General features: G+C 41.7%; 1 pseudogene; it reads left to right on the top strand.

Moving 5' to 3' along the window:
• The first annotated feature begins 435 nt into the window (after positions 1-435).
• LOC149139099 (pyrophosphate-energized vacuolar membrane proton pump 1 pseudogene) lies at positions 436-1,213 on the top strand (annotated as a pseudogene).
• The last annotated feature ends 16,924 nt before the right edge of the window (positions 1,214-18,137 follow it).

Genomic DNA, 18,137 nt, shown 5'->3' with positions numbered 1-18,137 from the left:
ACCCTCATCCAGTTCAACAGCACTTGGTGGGTGAATGAGACACGTGCGCTCAGCCATCTCAGGAAGAAAATTGAAAACAGGTAGTGATGGACAGTTAAACTTCAGCATGCTTGATGGATGAGATTAACGGCAGAAAACAAATAGTTAAACACTGCAGTGGAGACAACAGTCGCATAAGCCAGCACACGTATGTGCCACCTCACTCCAAAAATCACGCAGACATCACTGAGCGCTCGGCTTAAGTTCAAAGACCGTTAGTCAACTTGCACTTGCAACATGATTCACTCGAAGTGTATTCAAATTCAGGTATTGCTTCCCTTTTTGCGAAGTTACATACTCTGAAATGCGAGCTCATGCTGTGGAACTATTGTTTGTCTTGTCTCAAGATGGAGATAAACGAAAATTAGCAGAACATCTTGAAGAAAAATATATGAAATGGTTAGCAAAACTTATTTCAACGTCTTCAAATATGGTCTTGGCGGTTCTTCCATGGCTCTGTTTGGCAGCGTAGGTGGTGGTATTTACACCAAAGTAGCAGATGTAGGTGCTGATCTTGTTGGCAAGGTTGAGAGGAACATTCCTGAAGACGATCCACGCAACCCAGCTGTCATTGCTGATAATGTTGGTGACAATGTTGGAGATATCGCTGGTATGGGATCAGATCTATTTGGGTCCTATGCTGAATCTTCCTGTGCAGCTCTGGTTGTTGCATCCATATCATCATTTGGAAACTCTCATGATCTTACTGCCATGTGTTATCCCTTGCTTATTAGTTCAATGGGTATCATTGCTTGCTTAATCACAACTCTGTTTGCAACTAACATATTTGAGATCAAGGCTGTGAAGGAAATTGAGCCTGCATTGAAAAAGCAACTTATTATCTCCACAGTAGTGATGACTATTGGCATTGCTGCTGTAAGCCTAGTTGCATTGCCTTCATCCTTCACTATCTTCAATTTTGGTGCCCAGAAGGTTGTAAAGAACTGGGAGCTTTTCTTCTGTGGTGCTATTGGTTTGTGGTCTGGCCTTGTTATTGGTTTTGTCACTGAATACTGCACTAGTAATGCTTACAGCCCTGTCCAAGATGTTGCCGATTCATGCAGGACTGGAAGCAGCAACTAATGTTATATTTGGGTTGGCTTTGGGATACAAATCTGTTATTATTCCCATATTTGCTATTGCAGTAAGCATTTTATGAAGAAAAGAAAGCTGCCGCAGTCGGAAAGTATTGTCATGTCAGGAACAGAAACGTGAATCAAGGTTAACCAATGGAAAAACAGTGATTTAAAGGCCTGGAAACACTTTTTCCCATCCAGCTTCGGCATGCAATATCTATTCTCGGGCAGTTCATTGTACGTGTGTGCTTTTATAATACATTAGACTTGCCATTTGTGTTGGATTCGTCAGCTTTCAGGCAGCGCAGTTCAAGGAGAAGGCACCCCCAGCCAAGCAAGTAAAATCAGTGAAATTGGGTCTACAGGAAGCTAGCAGACTGCTTCTACAGGAAGTTAGCAGACTGTTTCTACAGGAAGACAGAGACTGTTTCTACAGGAAGCCAGCGAACAGTTTCTACAGGAAAGTTTGAAAAGCGGGAAGCCAAAGGAGAAATCGGCCGAGATGCTAGCCAAGGAAATCACCAGGGCCATCAAGGACAAGGGGAGAGATTTGGTTGCTCAGAGGATGAGCAACACTTTCAGTAGGGGGTGATGATGAGCCCCAAAAATGTACAATTGTTTGGGCTCATTCAACCTCCTAATTTGGCTTAGTCCACCATTCTCATTTGTTTATTGCATGTTTTTGATTATTTTTATGTTAATAGAGTGAATTTGGTTAGTCATTATGCCAACAAGTCTAATGGGTGCTTTGTGTAGCCTTTTTGGTCAACTTGGAGACAAAATTGAAGGTCTTAATGAGCACTTGGCAGCCAAATTCGTGGGAGAACAAGCTAGAGGATTTGTAGGAAGGTGTCCCCCTCATTTATGGGCCCTTACCTAGAATTCTCCACCATCAGCTCGGAATTCAAAGGCCACCAAATCAATGAGCACAAGGGCAGCCAAGCAAGTCAAGTAGGACTGCTGTTAACTACAAGTCTTGGGCAGCCAAGTCCCTAACTTTTAGGAGGACTGTTGGGTCCTCAAATTGTATAAATAAGAAGGCTTGGGGCCTCAATTTGGTTAGCTAGTGGTTAGTCATTTTTGTAGCCAGTTAGTCATTTTGTTTTAGCCATTAGTTAGCTAGTTTGTAGTTCGATTTTTATGCAATAGACTAGCTGTGCTTTCAGCTCATGTTCAAGTTCTTCTTGTGGACAGTTTTGATGTAACTCTTCATTCTTGTTTAATAAAGATGAATCCAGCTTTACACCAGCTCTAAATCTCTCTTGGGAGGCTGTAGCTCTTGGGTTTGGGCCCATCTCAAGCGCCCAATACCTCCCTTGTTTATCGTTATATGTGTTTGCTGCGTTCTTCAATTGAAATCTGCTCTTTAGATCTTGCTTTGTTATTTTGGTTGTTTTTGATGGTTAAAGTAGCTTTTTATGGTTAGAATCGATTGATAGGAGTTTGTCATGCATTTAGATCTTTTTGAATGTTCTTACTCACGTGATGTACATGGTTCTCTTTCCAAACAAAGCTGTTGTTTATTCATTTCATTGACAGTTGGATTAAGTTAGCTAGGACTTGGTTTGTTTGCAAGGATTCATTGATTCGTTTGAATGAGCATTGTGCAGGGCATCTCTATCACCTTCATCACTTCCTCTTTCATCTGAGCCTCGTCCATATCAGCTCCTCCATCACCAAGTTTGTTTCCTCATCTCCCATCTGCTCTTTTGCCACGTAATCCTACCTTCTTGCTTTTCCATTGCCTAAACCTTCGTTGATGCAAGTCAGCCTTCCACATCATCTCACCACTCCATCCATCAGTTCCTGGGTCACTTCAGACCCCCATCCTACCTCCATAACCATCCATGCATCTTCCATCAACCATCCATCCTCGAACATCCCAATTCGAAACATCCTGTAGAAGAATTGCAGAACTTCCTGTAGAAATCCCTGAGTTTCCTGTAGAATCCCCTGCAGACATCCTGTAGAAGCCTGCAAACTCGGTTGCCGAGCACCTGAACGTTGTGGACTTCTATGGACTGATGCTAGGGATCCTCTGGGACCTCTCCTAGCCCCCCTGACCTTTCCCATGCTTTCCTTCCCTTCGAACCGCTCCTGCACAGTCAAACCCTAATCAAAAGCACCATCACAATAAATCCAACCACTTAATGAAAAAATACAAAAACATGTCTTTTCAGATGCAAGTAGCTTAGATTCATGCATTTCAACTCACTGCAAGTAATGGCATCATTGGTAGAAGTTTCATTCACATTTTTTGCATTGTAAGGGTCAAGCTAGTCAAATTAGGGTTTCTTAGGGTTTCCATGCTTTGTTGGCTTTCAGTGTCCTTTTTGCAAAGTAGGTTAGCTTCCTCCGAGATAGCTTTCGTCCATCACTCATAAAAGCTTCTTCTGAGAGCATATAGAAGTTGGCTTGAGCCCTAGCGGACTTGTGCCAGCTGACCAAGTGATAGCTGCGACAAGAGCTAGTACTTGTGCATACAGCACCGTCGCTTCCAAGTTTGTACAAACTACCGGGTTGATAAAATTAGAGATAGGGAGCTCCAGGAATTGTAGCATTATTGCTACAATACTGGGGCCCACCAATGAGGATCCAAAGTTTTTTCGAGCTGGAAGGCGACCTGTAATAAGATACAATACAATACATTATCTTCATAATATTTTCATGATCTAGCTGAGGCGAGCATTCCCATACTCAGCTTTATAAATTCATTTTTATATACATAAGACAGACAATCGTCTGAGTGTAGACTGATGATTCTGGTAGAGCCATCATCCCTTAGATTGGATGATTATCTATGCAGCAATGATGTACATTTGATGTCTTTATATTCCTGAATATATATTGCAGCCCGGATGGATGAAACTAGATCCGGGGTCTTCAATCTCATTCGATATTCACTCAAAGTACAAGTCGATCCATGTGAGAGATGTTCTGGAGTCGAACATGGAAAGACATTGCCTGATTACCAGCCAATGATGTAAGCTGTTAACAGGTGCGAGATGAATCACCAATAATGAGGATGACCCTCAAGGTACTACAGTACAATTCACGTGGTGTGAATAAGGGACTTGGCGTCGAACACCACACAAAATCTTTCGGTCGAAGGCCATTGATGTAAACCTATCACCAGAAGTGAGAAACTTGCCATTGAGGTATGCAAGCTTCAAAGTACTGAAAGGGTTGTTCCTAAATTGACTTCCTGGATAATGAGCTGATGTCGACAAGAAGCAATCCATCATAGGAGGGCCTTAGTGAATCCCACATCTATGACACGGAAAGGAGCAAATGATTTTAATGGAGGTGAAAACAATCTGATGATATAAGGTTCAGGGTGGCGGTCATGAAAGAATGGAGCGTAAATGTATTGCAGTGGATGAGACATAGGTGAATTCTCTCAGCGACTTCTCTTGAACATATCGGCGACATTGACATGATGGATTGGTAGCATTAACCCAAAATGTGGATGGTGTGATGGACCAATGGTGATATGACCAGTGAACAGAACAACCCAACCCAACTCGGATGCAGAGCGAAAGTGTCATGTTCAAGAGCGACTTGCTGCCAATAAAGTTTCTTCAAGTTTTCTTCCCAATTTTTCCCCAGTCATTGCTGACCAGTACCTCTTTATTTTTGTCAAGCTTTAGGAGGATAACATATGCTTGTTCTATAATTTTCCCTTCGGGCAAACCCATCGCTATGTTTTAACGAGCTTTGTGATAGTGAAACTCATTCTTGTCAGTATGGACAAGTTTGTCGCTATTCGGTTTTAACGAGTTTAATGACAAAGATAACTCTATCCTTTTCAATTTTAGAGAGTCTGAAAGGGATGTAAAGAAAACTCCAACAATCCCTTTTCATCATATAATCCCTTAAGTCCGAAAAAGTATAAAATAATACAAAAGGGATGAATTTTCGATAATTTTAACGAGCCGAACAAAACAAGTGCTCGATCTTTTTGTGTAATAATCCCTTAGGTCCAAAAAGATTAAAATCTAAAGGAGGAATAGCACTTCCGGTCACTTTAATGAGCTGGAGAGGCCAATTACTCGGCAATCTTTTCATATTTTATGAGTCAGATGAAAAGAGCTTAAAGGAGACTCGTTTTTCGAGGAATGTGTTAGCACCAAAATCTGCCCTAGGCTGAAGGAAGGCAAAATATGCGCTGGAGAGGCCAATTACTCGGCAGTCTTTTCATATTTTATGAGTCAGATGAAAAGAGCTTAAAGGAGACTCATTTTTCGAGGAACGTGTTAGCACCTAAATCTGCCCTAGGCTGAAGGAAGGAAAAATTTAGGGTAACCACAAACCTCGCTCAGTCTGGTAGCTAGCCCTACCAGAACAGGAGAGGGTTCTCTCCGAGTCATGCTCAGTGAACAGATAAGCAAAAAACAGGTCTGAGATGACTTACACTTAAGTATTGATCTTAGTCTAGTAAGTGAATGGGGATACAAGAAACAATTTCTATGAATGACCGAGCTTCTGGGATGGTATGGGACCAACGGTCAGCAAGGAACATAGAATTTAATACAAAGGCACAAAATGTTCCGTGAGGCAAGGTAGGTGGAAAATGTAGCAATTTAGTTTGAAGTAACGCGGAATGAATAGATTGCTAAAGAGAGTGAAAAGGGCATAGTTACATGAATCCTTTTCAACAGAAGAAAAACACTGAACATGAAATTTTCCCACAGGCAGAGCAATAAAATTGAATTCTACCTAATCTCACTCAGAAAATTTCAATGGAAATGAACATGAATTGAATTATGAAACATAACGAAATACATATGAAAACATAAGAGGCACATTTGCTACACTCACAACCACAAGAATCTCATGAAACAGAGTCGTTGCCTTTCATTAACTCTCTGTCAAAAATATACAGTGAAGGAACAAAGTTTCTTTCCCACAGTCTCCCAGAAGTTACAAGCCAACCAACCCTTTGCAAATAGCTTGCATACAATATATAGAATGTGCCATGAAGAGATAGAATGCCCAAGGGTTGGGGAGTTACTTGAATCATTACAAAATGGAGATGAAAAGCCAACCATCAGCTACAGGTGCAGCGCTACAAACATGAAATTTGGCTTGGGTGACTGTTTGTCTTCCTTTGCCACTTGGATAGAAGCCCATCTGGAGAGAAAATGCTTTAAATTCTGCCTTTGGTGCCAAAAAAAAACCGAAGTGTAGATGAGCGGGCCCACTTGGAGAAGTCGCGAACCGAAATTTCACGAAACGGAAGCAAATTTGGCAATTTTTCCTCTGTGCGCTGCACTACTTTGGGGCCTGTTTTGGGGCACTTGTAGGTGTCCAAAATGTGCCCAAGTGGCTTGTTGGAAAGCCTATCCTGTCTACTTTCTAACCCAATTGGAATTTTTGAATTTGGTGCTCATTTTTCCCTTGAAATATTCATTCTCGCAAGACTGCTTCCTGTGTGTCAAAAAAGGGGCAGAGAGGCCATTTTTGGGTGTTTTTGAACTCTAGGAGACTCAGATCTTGCCCAAATTTCTTGTCCGGGCACCAGTAGTCATGATTTTCCATGATGAATCCAGAAATGCAAACCATTCCTCATTTGGAGCTCTAGATTTTTAGCGCCATGCCACAGGGAGAAAAAACCTGTGTTTTGCCCAAAAATTTGTCACGTGACCAAAAATTCCCCAAATTCCTTGAAATTTGGGCTGGAGGTTCTCTATGGAGTGCTATGATGTGCCAAGGAAGCCTCAGCCAAGATTCGAAGCCGATATTTCTCTTTTGCCTCTTTTGCTTTTCTTGTTGCTTTCCTCAATTTCGCCTTCAAGCTCCTTATCTGGGCCCTTGCACTCATATTTCATGTCCTGTAGCGATAAGCCATGTGTCTCAGCAAGGAAAAGTCCTGATCAGCATTTTCCAGCAGCCTCTCCAAGTGCATGTTCACGCTCTCGAGATGGGCCTCTCGATCCTCATTGATTTCTTGCTCCAATGATGTGAGCTCAACTCTTCTCCTTTGAGCAGCTTGGTGATGCTCATGAATGTTTTGCAGCTCCATAATCGCCTGCTGATCCTCAAGCTGCTTGTTTCTCTGCTCTAGGTACTTCATGTTCCACTTGGCCCTCTCCAAGTCAAGGGATAAGGCCTCAATCAATGATTGTTGCTCCTAGATGATCTCTGTAAGTTCTGCATTTGTTGGTTTTGTATCTATCTCATCATCATGGAGGAGAACGAATTCGGTCTCTCATTCACCTGATGGCCCTTCCTCCTGCACTGGCTCCTTACCTCTACCTTGCTCATGTGATTTTGATGTCGGAAGCGAGGCCCCTTCCACCCCGGGTGGAGATAACACTTGCTTTGTTGCTGCAAACAAAGGTCTATTGCATTTATGATAGGTGATGTATACTGGCATAGCAGCAGTCTCATGTCGCTCATACTGATGGGATGGGCCACCTATCTCATGCTCTACCTCTAATACTACTTGTGGAGCACTCAAGAAGTCATGGGAGATGAGGTCCTCCCAAGCAATACCCTGCAATCCCAACTGATGATCCACCAAAATCCAGATAAGAGAAAAGTGATAAACACTGTTGAGCAGCTGTTGAGGGGTCTTGTGCTGCATGAAATTTTTCATCCTCTCTATGTTCCCGCAAATGAAAAATGGGAGGTTCATCATCCGCACCATGGTAAAGTGCATGAGAAACCTGACGTGATAGGAATAAAGGTGAGAAAACCTCCCCTCACAACTGAAGTACTTCATGATCAATTTCATGAGCGGAGCATACTCATCATTCAAAAATCTGAACGGGAAGACTCTTGTAAGCTGACTCAAACAACTGGCCTTAATGTAAGGCTCATAATGATGCCTCTCCACCTTCTTCTTCTTATGCCACTGTTCTCCCATGTTTGGTATGCCTGTTGCCACTGATATGGTTTCGGGTGTCAATGTGAAAGTGACCCCAGCCAAGATACACTAACCTCAATGTAGGTGAAGTGCAAGAAGATGGGCCAACTCATGATGAACTCTGACATTTGCCACCCTTTGACAAAATTCAAGACATGCTAAATGCTGGAAACATGACATAGCAAGAGGGCATGCCTGCAACTCAGTGAGGGTGTTTGGCTCATCCCTAACATGTTTTCCACTCCTGTGATGTCTCCTAGGGGCCTGTTCTCCTGAAGCTGTATCACTGTGGGTCTCCACCTCATACTCTGATGAAACCTCGGATGCCATGACTGCTGTTTATAAACTGTATTTAGGCTGCCCCTTTGATGATGGTGAAGCTGGGTGTTGCTTTGATATCTGCCACCAAGGGGAACAATGAAACAAGGGAGTATTAGGAGGGGAGTAATGTAATGGGAATAGGGGTTATAGGGAGAAATTTGTTTAGGGATATGGGAGGAGTTTGGGTATTTCGATAGGGTAGGGTTTGGGATGTTATGTTGACCAAATAGTGGAGGGATAGGTGAGAGGGTTTGGTAGTAATTTAGGGCAGGGATATTAGGAAAAATGAGAAAGGGAGGATAGGAAAAATGGTAGGTGAGGGGAAAATGATGGGTGGAATGGGACCTTGGCACTAACAACCCACTTTAGCAAGCCTTGCCATCATGGTTTTTTGGTGATTTCTTATGGTTGATTTGAATTTGGTTGCATTCAAACATCGCTATAAACCACCATATCATTTATAAAACTTGATGAACCAATGATGTCAAAGAGCCTACCTTTTAATTTGATGGGCTTCACAAAAATTTGGAGGCGATTTGGCCTTGTTTCGGCCCTTGGTCTGTGTGCATCATGCGCAAAACCCAGTGCGCCACGCCCTGGGTATGCGCCGCACCTATGGAAAATTTGAACTGTGAGCAGGCTCTATGTGTGCTGTGCCCTCTGTGTGTGCCGCACCCCTGAGTATATGCGTCGCGCTCCTTCAAACTGCCTCCAACTCCCTCAAACGCTCACGATGCACACTCACACCTTTTGCAATGTTTCTCCAAGGCTTGGATTAGCACAATGCCTTTGATTTTGATGAAAACTTGTATATATAGCCTTGGAAGTGATGGGTTAAATTTTTGCTTCCTTGAAAACCCATTTTTCTAATGTTATGTTTTGACACTTTTTCACTGACTTTAGAACACACTGATTTTCACTTTCCCTTTGAAATTTTAGCTCAAACGATGACATTTTTGGCACTCTTTGCAGGGATTGCACAACAGGACATTCGGCCATGGAAACCATGACTGCATCTGAAGAAATCAACTGTAGACCCCTTTTGAAAATTTTGTCACCAATAGCATTGTTTGACTTTTCTTCAAAACAAAGTTTTGAAGAATAGTCGAAGTTTATCAATATGATGATGAAACTCTGCGGATCATTATATTGCAAGAACATCACTCTGGCCTGCATGGCTTTACTGGACATGTTTAAAGACCAAATTGATCAATCCCTAGACCTAATGACCAAAAATGACTTTTGTCTGTTAAAGGACCAGACCTTAACTGTTATGGACTTTTTGATTATTTGACACAAAGACATAAGCCAACAGGAACCAGACATGAGGGGAAATGAATAGCATGACCTTCTCCGTCAGATTATGGCATGCCCCTAGTGGAATGCAGCTGAATGAATGGAGTGTGACACCTAAACATGAAATGCATAAAGAGTTTTGATCTCTGACAGAGGACTGACCAGACCGACTCTAACAGAACGAGTGATAAATTCAAGTAGCAGCTAATTCAAGGTAAGGTTTGGAATTTTCCAATCACAGCAGTGTCACAAGGATGGCTAACAAGATCACTCTTCGCAGCTGTTCCTCAAAAGGGGTAAACAATCAAATGGAGGTGAATGATCGGCCAATACAGAGTGGAGGTGATGATGAGAACACGACCAAGGCTTCAAAGGCTGACGATAATGCATTCATGATCATTATTTACCAAAAATTGATTCATTTTTTAATGAATGAGCTTAAACTCTGGGGGAAACATTTGCTCACTGCTTATGTTTAATTTTTAACGAGCTTGAACTCCACAAAAAAACTGCTCGATCCAATCATATAATAAGGATGTCTCATCTAAGATGGCATTTTTTCAAAGCTTTGCCCCACATCCTTTCTTTATGCAAGTTAGAAAACAATCAATCCTATGAGTTTAAAGGGTTAGAGGACCTACAAATTTAAAAAATAAATGGTCGCTCTTCGCTTGCATGCCAAAAGGTTTGCATGCCCTCAAGTATAGTGAAGTAGAGTTTCCCAGGTTACCCCTCAATTTGCAGACAAAACATTTGTTTTATCGGGAAAGGCCTACCTTCTACAGGTTACCCCTCAATTTGCAGACAAAACATTTGTTTTATCGGGAAAGGCTTACCTTCAGATAGAGGTATCTTATTCCTGTCTAATCTCATAAACCAGTCATATATCCTTTGCGGAAACCTACCCTATACCCAAGGTTTTCCTGCCGAAACAGACCAGGGTGCATGCCCCCTGGGTTTTAGTCATGTCCTCCTAAATCACTTGCGGTCTTTAGGTGGACGGACTAGGGATTGATGAGACATTCCTTGCGTGAAAATACCATTTAGGGATGGTATTTTACTATTTGCTATGTGTGAGCCGGGGAATGAAAGCTGGTCTACAAGCTTGACCACTCTTCCTTCATGCGGAATACAAATTACTCTAAAGAGCGAGGAGACAATGGCTCCCATGCAATAAATATAGTCGCGCCCAAGGAGTAGATTATAATCTAGGAGTCCTTGGACTACCATTACATTCATGTGAACGGTTTTCCTTCTCAATGTTATCGGCACATTGTGAAGGATCCCTAACGGTCGACTAGTTCCTTTGTCAAAGCCCATTAGATTTCTCATTTCAGGCAAAAGCGATGGCGAACCAAGCGCTTTTCAAGTAGTTGAGGAAAGGATAATCACAGAAGCCGCTTCATCTATGATGGTACTTGCCGACCATTCTGTATATTTGAGCAATGATTCGAAATGGTACACTAGCCGGTAAACGGGGTCTACCTAGTAGATTCCAATCGAAGGAAACAACTAGGTTGCTTGGAGGTGGGACCGAATAGACGGCCGGATATGACTCTAACGAACTTCCTTCCTACGGTAAAGGAATGGGTAGACTGCTCCCATGTTCATCGGAGTCTGTGTTTACGAAGAGAATTTGAATGGTGTTGTTCTTGTTCTCTCCGGTGACTATATCATCTGAAGATGGACCTTCTGAAGGCAAGACTGGGTCAACTGCCGCCTTGACATTTAGACTTTCGTCTGATGTGAATTTAGATGGTTTATCTTCAATGGTAGATGCTTCGACCGACGACAATGGCGTGTCAGTCGGATTTTCAACTAGCGATGGACTTGGCAAGAGTTTCTTATATCCAGGAGGGATCCGTAACGGTGAAACCGGACGGTCGTCCAAAACTCTTTTAGCTACGTCTAGGAAGGGACAATGGTGGACGACGTGATCACCTTCACATAGTTTACAAGTGAATTTACTTTTCCTTTCTGCCCTGACATTTCGCTTTCACTAGTTGACGGTGTACATTCAACATGATCATCAGAGGTTGTCGACACCGGATTGTGCAAACGAGGAGATCAGTCCCTTAAGATCCGAGGGATGCAGGGACAATCTCGATGATAGTGATCTTCTTCGCAAATGACACATGGAGATTTAGGCTTTGACAGCGCAGTGTGTGGAGTTTCACTAGATGATGCCTGGTTTCCCCCTGTCGTCTTTGTCTCCTTCTTCTTCTTCTTCTCTTTCTTCTTCTTCTCCTTCTTCTTCTTAGTTACTTGACTTTGGGCTTTACTAGCTCCATCAAGCGAAGAGGAAGGAGGAGAGGGAGAACCGGACGAAGTAGAAGGTTGGGGGGTAGCTTTGGTATCGTCTAGTTGCTTACTTGATTGTTTAGGAATCACGGTGCTCTGAATGACAGAGGTCGAGAAGAGCCATACGGGCAGGCCAATTGTCAATCCTGGAAGCGACAATGTGGCCATATGAGGTGCACCAACATCTCCCCAAGAGGAGAAAGGAATAGGATTTCCCCCACGGGGAACTCTTTGGTTGGTGGACTCCATCTTTCTCAACCTAAGACCAACGTAGGAAAGGTGGTGTTATTCCGATTAAAATAAATTTTAGATGCTTTTACACAACTTGTTTTTTCAATTTTTAAGAGTCGAGAAAAAACAAAAGATGACTCTAGTCGCCTTCGATTTTTAATGAGCTTGAAGTGACAAGTGCTCAGATGGACCTTTTCCTTTAAGGAGTCTAAAAAGGAATGAAAGAGACTACTCTAGAAATCTAGACAGAGGGATTACCAAACCAATCGCAAAACTGCAGAATACTTTTTACGGTACGGCAGTCAATCTTCCCGAATGCTGTGTTCAGTGCACTTCGATCGATAGGGCGGCAGACATGGCTTCCTATGGATAAAGGATATAGCCTATTGTGGTCTCCCAATATATACTCGATGGTACGTGGGAGCACAAGTCCGTACTGGAACTTGTCGTCTCAAAGTGGAGGAATCACCCAACCAGCAATGAAAACAATAGTTACCAGGCTTTACGACGCCGGAATACGTCTCTAGCCTAGACTTCTAAATGTTGTGCATTAGGTTCCAAAGCATTTTTAGATTCATTAAATTTATTTTACAGATGATCTTGTTTAAGAAATTTTCCTTTCAGGTTCACTGCATGATGTAGATATACAATCCCTAAAATGCAATCTAAGATGATAAACAATCATTTAATCTTCTTTTTGCAATGAAAATCCTAGCTACTAAAGAAAGAGAGATGATATTCTTTTGACATAGAGCAGAGAGCACACACTATATGCACTGTCCTAAATCAAACCAACAAACAGTCTAAATGCAAATGCACATGCATGTATTTGTTTTTAGCCTTCTTAATGTATGAATGATAAAAATAAAGCTAAGCGCAAATCTGAATTATTTTTCAAAGCGACATTACTAACAAGCTTCTTTTCAAGACAAAATGAAGACAATGACGACACTTTGCGATTTGGAATTGAAAACTTGCTTTCGACACTTGAAAAACTACTAATTAAAATCAAATACAAGAGTAACAGTGTAATTGACTATCAAGAACAATCAGATTCTCTTCTATGACTGCAAACGACACTTGCGACACTTCCAAATCAAGAAACGACAGTTCAATTACACTACTTCTTAGTAAAAGAGAACTGAAAATGGCTCACAATACATAAAAACATTTACATTTCTTTGCACAATGGAGGCGGAATAATGGCAAGGAAGGGGGTTTCCAACAGAGGTACACTGACTATAGACAGCAAAACTCCTTAATAGAGCTGAAAAGAGTGAAGAAAAACCAATGTCTGGAGGCAAAATTAGCCTTTTCTGATCAGCGCACCTGTTACACAGGGATTCCAGTATGCATCCCACCTACAACACACGGGAAGTGCGATGGATACTGATATCCTTGAAGAGAGGGTATGATGGTACAGTGCGAGACTTTTGATCCAGTTCTTGATCACAGTTTGCAGCATAGTTCAGGGGTTTAGGCCGAGCAAGTGTTAATCAGTAAATAAATCACAGGGGTAGATCTAAGGAGGTTACTAGAGCCACCACAAGGGCAATTAGAGAGTCTGTAAATCGATTGTTCAGTTCATAAACAAAACTTGGAGATAGACTGAAGCAACATTGATCTACTTTGCACTCGCATAGCAAATGCAGTTCGAAGGCTAGCTGGCTTGACTTCAGGGTCCGTCTGTAAGTTTATAAAGCAAACAAATATAGACAAACAAACAATCTATTCACTCCCCAGTGGAGTCGCCATTTTATTATCAGGAAATCTAGTGTCTATGCAGAGCTGCTAGTCCCACTAGGACTGGTAGCTATCTTAGAAACAAACAAACTAAAACTACTTTCGTTTTCCTTTATGAGAAGTAGATAAGAGGGGAACTAAGGAAACCAACCTCTGTCTTGCACTTGGTTCCTTACTTGATTCATCTCCCTTCCGATAGATCTTTGCCACCCGCTTCCTCGTCTACCCAGCTTCAAAGAGCACCTGTGGAATCGAAGCAGCATAACACTATCCAAGAACAGAGATCTACTATCATAAACAATATAGGACCAGATATATATTGACCACACAAATGCATATATCATCAATCATACAAGAACGTGGAGGAAAACTTGAAAAGCTTTATTAATATCAAGAATAGAAAAGAGGATTACAACCAATTGTTCTGACCCAACGTCATCCTCTCAGCAAGAAAGCCCTTCTTCACCTCATGAAAATCTTAGATCACCCAACACTATGATGTTACCCCAAGAAACCAGCAGCACTTCCTTACAAGATACAAAATTCCATCCCCCTGGATCTCTGGGATGAGGGATCCATATATAGATGATTGCAGGGAGGTGAGTCAGCTTCTGAGATTTGATTAGTGTCCTCTCTCTGATAGTTCTTGATTCCACTTGGAGATTGATGATCCCTTACTCATCCCTGGGCGAATGCTGAGAGGCAAGTGTCACAGGAGAAGTTTCTGGAAGATTCCATGATCCTCCACCTCGCAAATTGACTCTGCCATTTGCCCACTCTCACCCATCGCACCCCATAGAAGGGCTTTTTAGTATGCATTGGACCTCCCATGTGCATTTAGGTGGGATGCAGTGCATTTTGACCATGGAACAGGTGAGATGGTCCAGTTTTGACCAGTTCTGAGTAGTTTTTCATGGAGAACTTCTGGGAGATGATGTCATCAGCTGACCTTGTTCTTTTAGGGGATGGAACAACACTTTTAGGGACTTAGGAGCCCTCGGTTTATGGACATATTTGATTGGGGTTGCAGTGCCCAAAAATGTCTATAACACCTAGTGCAATATAGGATGCATCAACATGCACATGAAACTCCATTTTCCACTCTAGAAACACCAAAATAGGTGATGTCACCATTTTCTCCTTGAAGACATCTAATTTGCGCTAACAATCTTCAACCTAGCAAAACATCACATCGTTCTTTAACAATTTCTTCATTGGCATGGTTATTTGGGCATATGCCTTGATAATCTTCATGTAGTTCCCAGTGTGTCCCAATGTCACACATAGTTGTTTCAGATTCCTAGGCGCTTGCAAATTCACAATCACGACAATATTCGTAGGGTCCACTATCAATACATTCTTATGTAGAACATGGCCAAGAAAAATCCCAAAAAGCACACATAATATACACTTTTTCAGGTTCAGCATGATCTGATACCTTTGACATGTATCCAGCATGAGGTGTAGACTCGCAACGTGGCACTTCACCAGCCCAAACACAATCCAATCATCAAAATATACCTCCAAGAATTTATGAATAAACTCTTTGAACACTACGATCACTACCCAGGAAAAGATTGTAGGCACGTTTTTCAATCCGAATGGTATAACTATATATTGAAAGAAACTCCACTTAGTTGCAAAAGTTGTTTTGCTTAGATCTTCGGTGCGATCTTTATTTGATGATAGCCTGAAAATCCACCAGTAAACAAATATTCCTCTTGTCCACCAACGTTCTCTAATAATTCGTCAATAAATGGTGTTGGAAATGGATCATGCACACTCGCATCATTTAACTTCTTTAGATCTACACATATAAGAATCTCGCCCTTTAATTTCGTTTCTTGGACCACCATTGGTCTTACCCAATTTGATTCTTCTACAGGCTCAATAATGCCATCTTCTAGCATTTTATCCAGTTTTACGGACACCTTTTCTTTATATTTTGGATTCAGTCGATAAGGTCAGCGCATAATAATCTTCGCATCCAATTTCAATATGATCTTCACAACACCTAAATCTCCGATAACCCCCTTCAGATCTGAAAATTTTGTTGGGAGAAAATTCTAGTATTCGCGTAGCAACTCAACTACCTTATCAACCGTATCTTCATCCCAATAGCCCCCTATCTTCACGAACTTAGGTTCCTCTTCAAATATAACGTTTACCTTTTGAGTTTTCAAAGGATTTGATATATCCAAGTTGACCACCTTTGGTCCTTTGACTTCGCGTTGTCCTTCGGATTCAGGAGTAGTAATATTTCACAGATCATCATCTTCTTCAGTAGTCATATTATAGCATTCCAACACGTGGCGCAGCTATGTACTCCAATCTGGCTGAGTCCATTCTACTGGTTCCTTTGGTTTTTGAAATATATATTCTTTAATTTCATGTAGTGCCTCATCAATGCTCTCAAATCCATCCTCGAAGCTGAAGGTTAATAGAAAACTGTCCCATAAAACAGTTCTGTGGTGAAGCTCCATTTCCAAATACCAGTTCATTGGGATCATGTCTAGTGTATGATAGAAGATATGCATCCATTCCAGTTGTGGTTCTATTCCCGAGGCCTTATTCCATCATGCTAAAAGATTGCGTGGATCATCTTACCCACTTTACTTTTATGTCATTCTAGTATTAGCATAGCCGAACCTTAACATCATCATCCTTATGTATTCTCTCCATCTAGCAAAGATCTCCTTATGCGTACCCCACCAACGGGAAGGCGTAGTGTGCAATTCCAATTCGAGTGCTTGGAATCAACGTTCTTCCAGTACTTTCCTTTCAAATTCATCCAAAAATAGGTCCACATCAACCAAACCATTATAATGTGGAATATTTCTTACCTCAGTCGAGACACACCTCAATGACTTGGTCATCATGTTACAGCAGAGCGTAGAAACTTCATACAACCTATTCTTCCAGTGTTCAAGCTCTTCATTTGAATCTGAGATGCAGGAGCTATCCCTGTCCCACACAATTCATCTGTCAGTTGTAGGATTGACCCAATCCTCATCTTGCATTGTTATATTGTATATCTGATCTAAGTCATCATCAATTTCTACATAGTCCTGGTTTAGCATAATACACTCCTTTTGTAGGGTCTAAGGGCACTATAAACCTTAGTGACTTCTTCTCAAAGGACATCTTTCTTTTCTTCAAGATGATTACCACGTTCGTATCAATAGCCCGGTCTATTCCTAACAGCGTAGGGTATGGGTTACTATCATCCACTATCTCAATGACCTCAAAGTTAGCCAACACACTCGCACCCTCAATTTCCATCGTTACACCATATAAGCGGCCCATTGGAATAGCCTTCTGTTGATTTTCCATGCGTAACTGAATAGGAGACCATTACAACATAGATCTCCCCATATTTTCCCATGTCTTCTTAGGTAAGACATTCACATCAGACCCTAAATCTAATATTACTTATTCCATTTCATATTCACCTATCTATGTAGTTAGCCTCATCTCGTGACCCATTCATGCCTTATGTTTACTAAGATTTATGATTGTGCGCTGCTCCGTAGGAGTATTTTCCTTGTTGGTGCATTTGTCTATTAAGCCTTGCAATCCTTTGACTGATTTCTGATCATGTAGTAGCTTCATACAAGTCTTCAGAAAGGTAGTGAAAATTGAAGGATCTACTTCTTGCATTGCATTACTCTCTAGAAATTTTTCTTGACTTTCTGAGGTGGAGGCCTCAGCAAAGTTCTTTTTGGCTTCCATAAAAGTCCCTTTAGATTGACTAAGATCAAAAGTGACTTCCTTCTCAGTAGCCTTGCGCACCCATCCTTCTTCCTCAAGCTGCTTACCTTTATCTCCACTAGTTTTCATACCACTTCTCAACAAAATATTTATGTCCTTATCCTCTACGGGGGCATCAAACCTCATCATCTAAATGTTTTGCATAGGTCGATGGGGTTGTGTCTTCTTATGTTACATTTTATCCATAAGGATTGGGAATTCCTCTATGACATGGTCAAATTATCGACAATACTGACATGAGGGATGCATGGGGTTTGTACAATCTCGCATGAAGTGCCCTACATCACCACAATTATAGCATATTACTTGCCCATGCCCTCCACCTGGTTTAGCATCCCATGCTCGTCCTTAGCCTTCCAAACCTCTATGTGCTGGTCTAGTGTCTTAATCGTGAGGCCAGTTCTCCACTTGCATTCCATAGATAGGGGTTCTATCCATCATCAACTCATAACTCCTGCAATGATGTTCATCATGTCCTACACATTTAC

Source organism: Pinus tabuliformis, chromosome X (genome assembly GCF_031772625.1).
Source record: "Pinus tabuliformis cultivar Carrire ecotype Pingquan chromosome X, CPIR1, whole genome shotgun sequence".
In the NCBI taxonomy this organism is placed as follows: Eukaryota; Viridiplantae; Streptophyta; class Pinopsida; order Pinales; family Pinaceae; genus Pinus; species Pinus tabuliformis.
The sequence above is the reverse complement of the archived record's forward strand: the minus strand, read 5'-3'. Positions and strand labels throughout refer to the sequence as shown.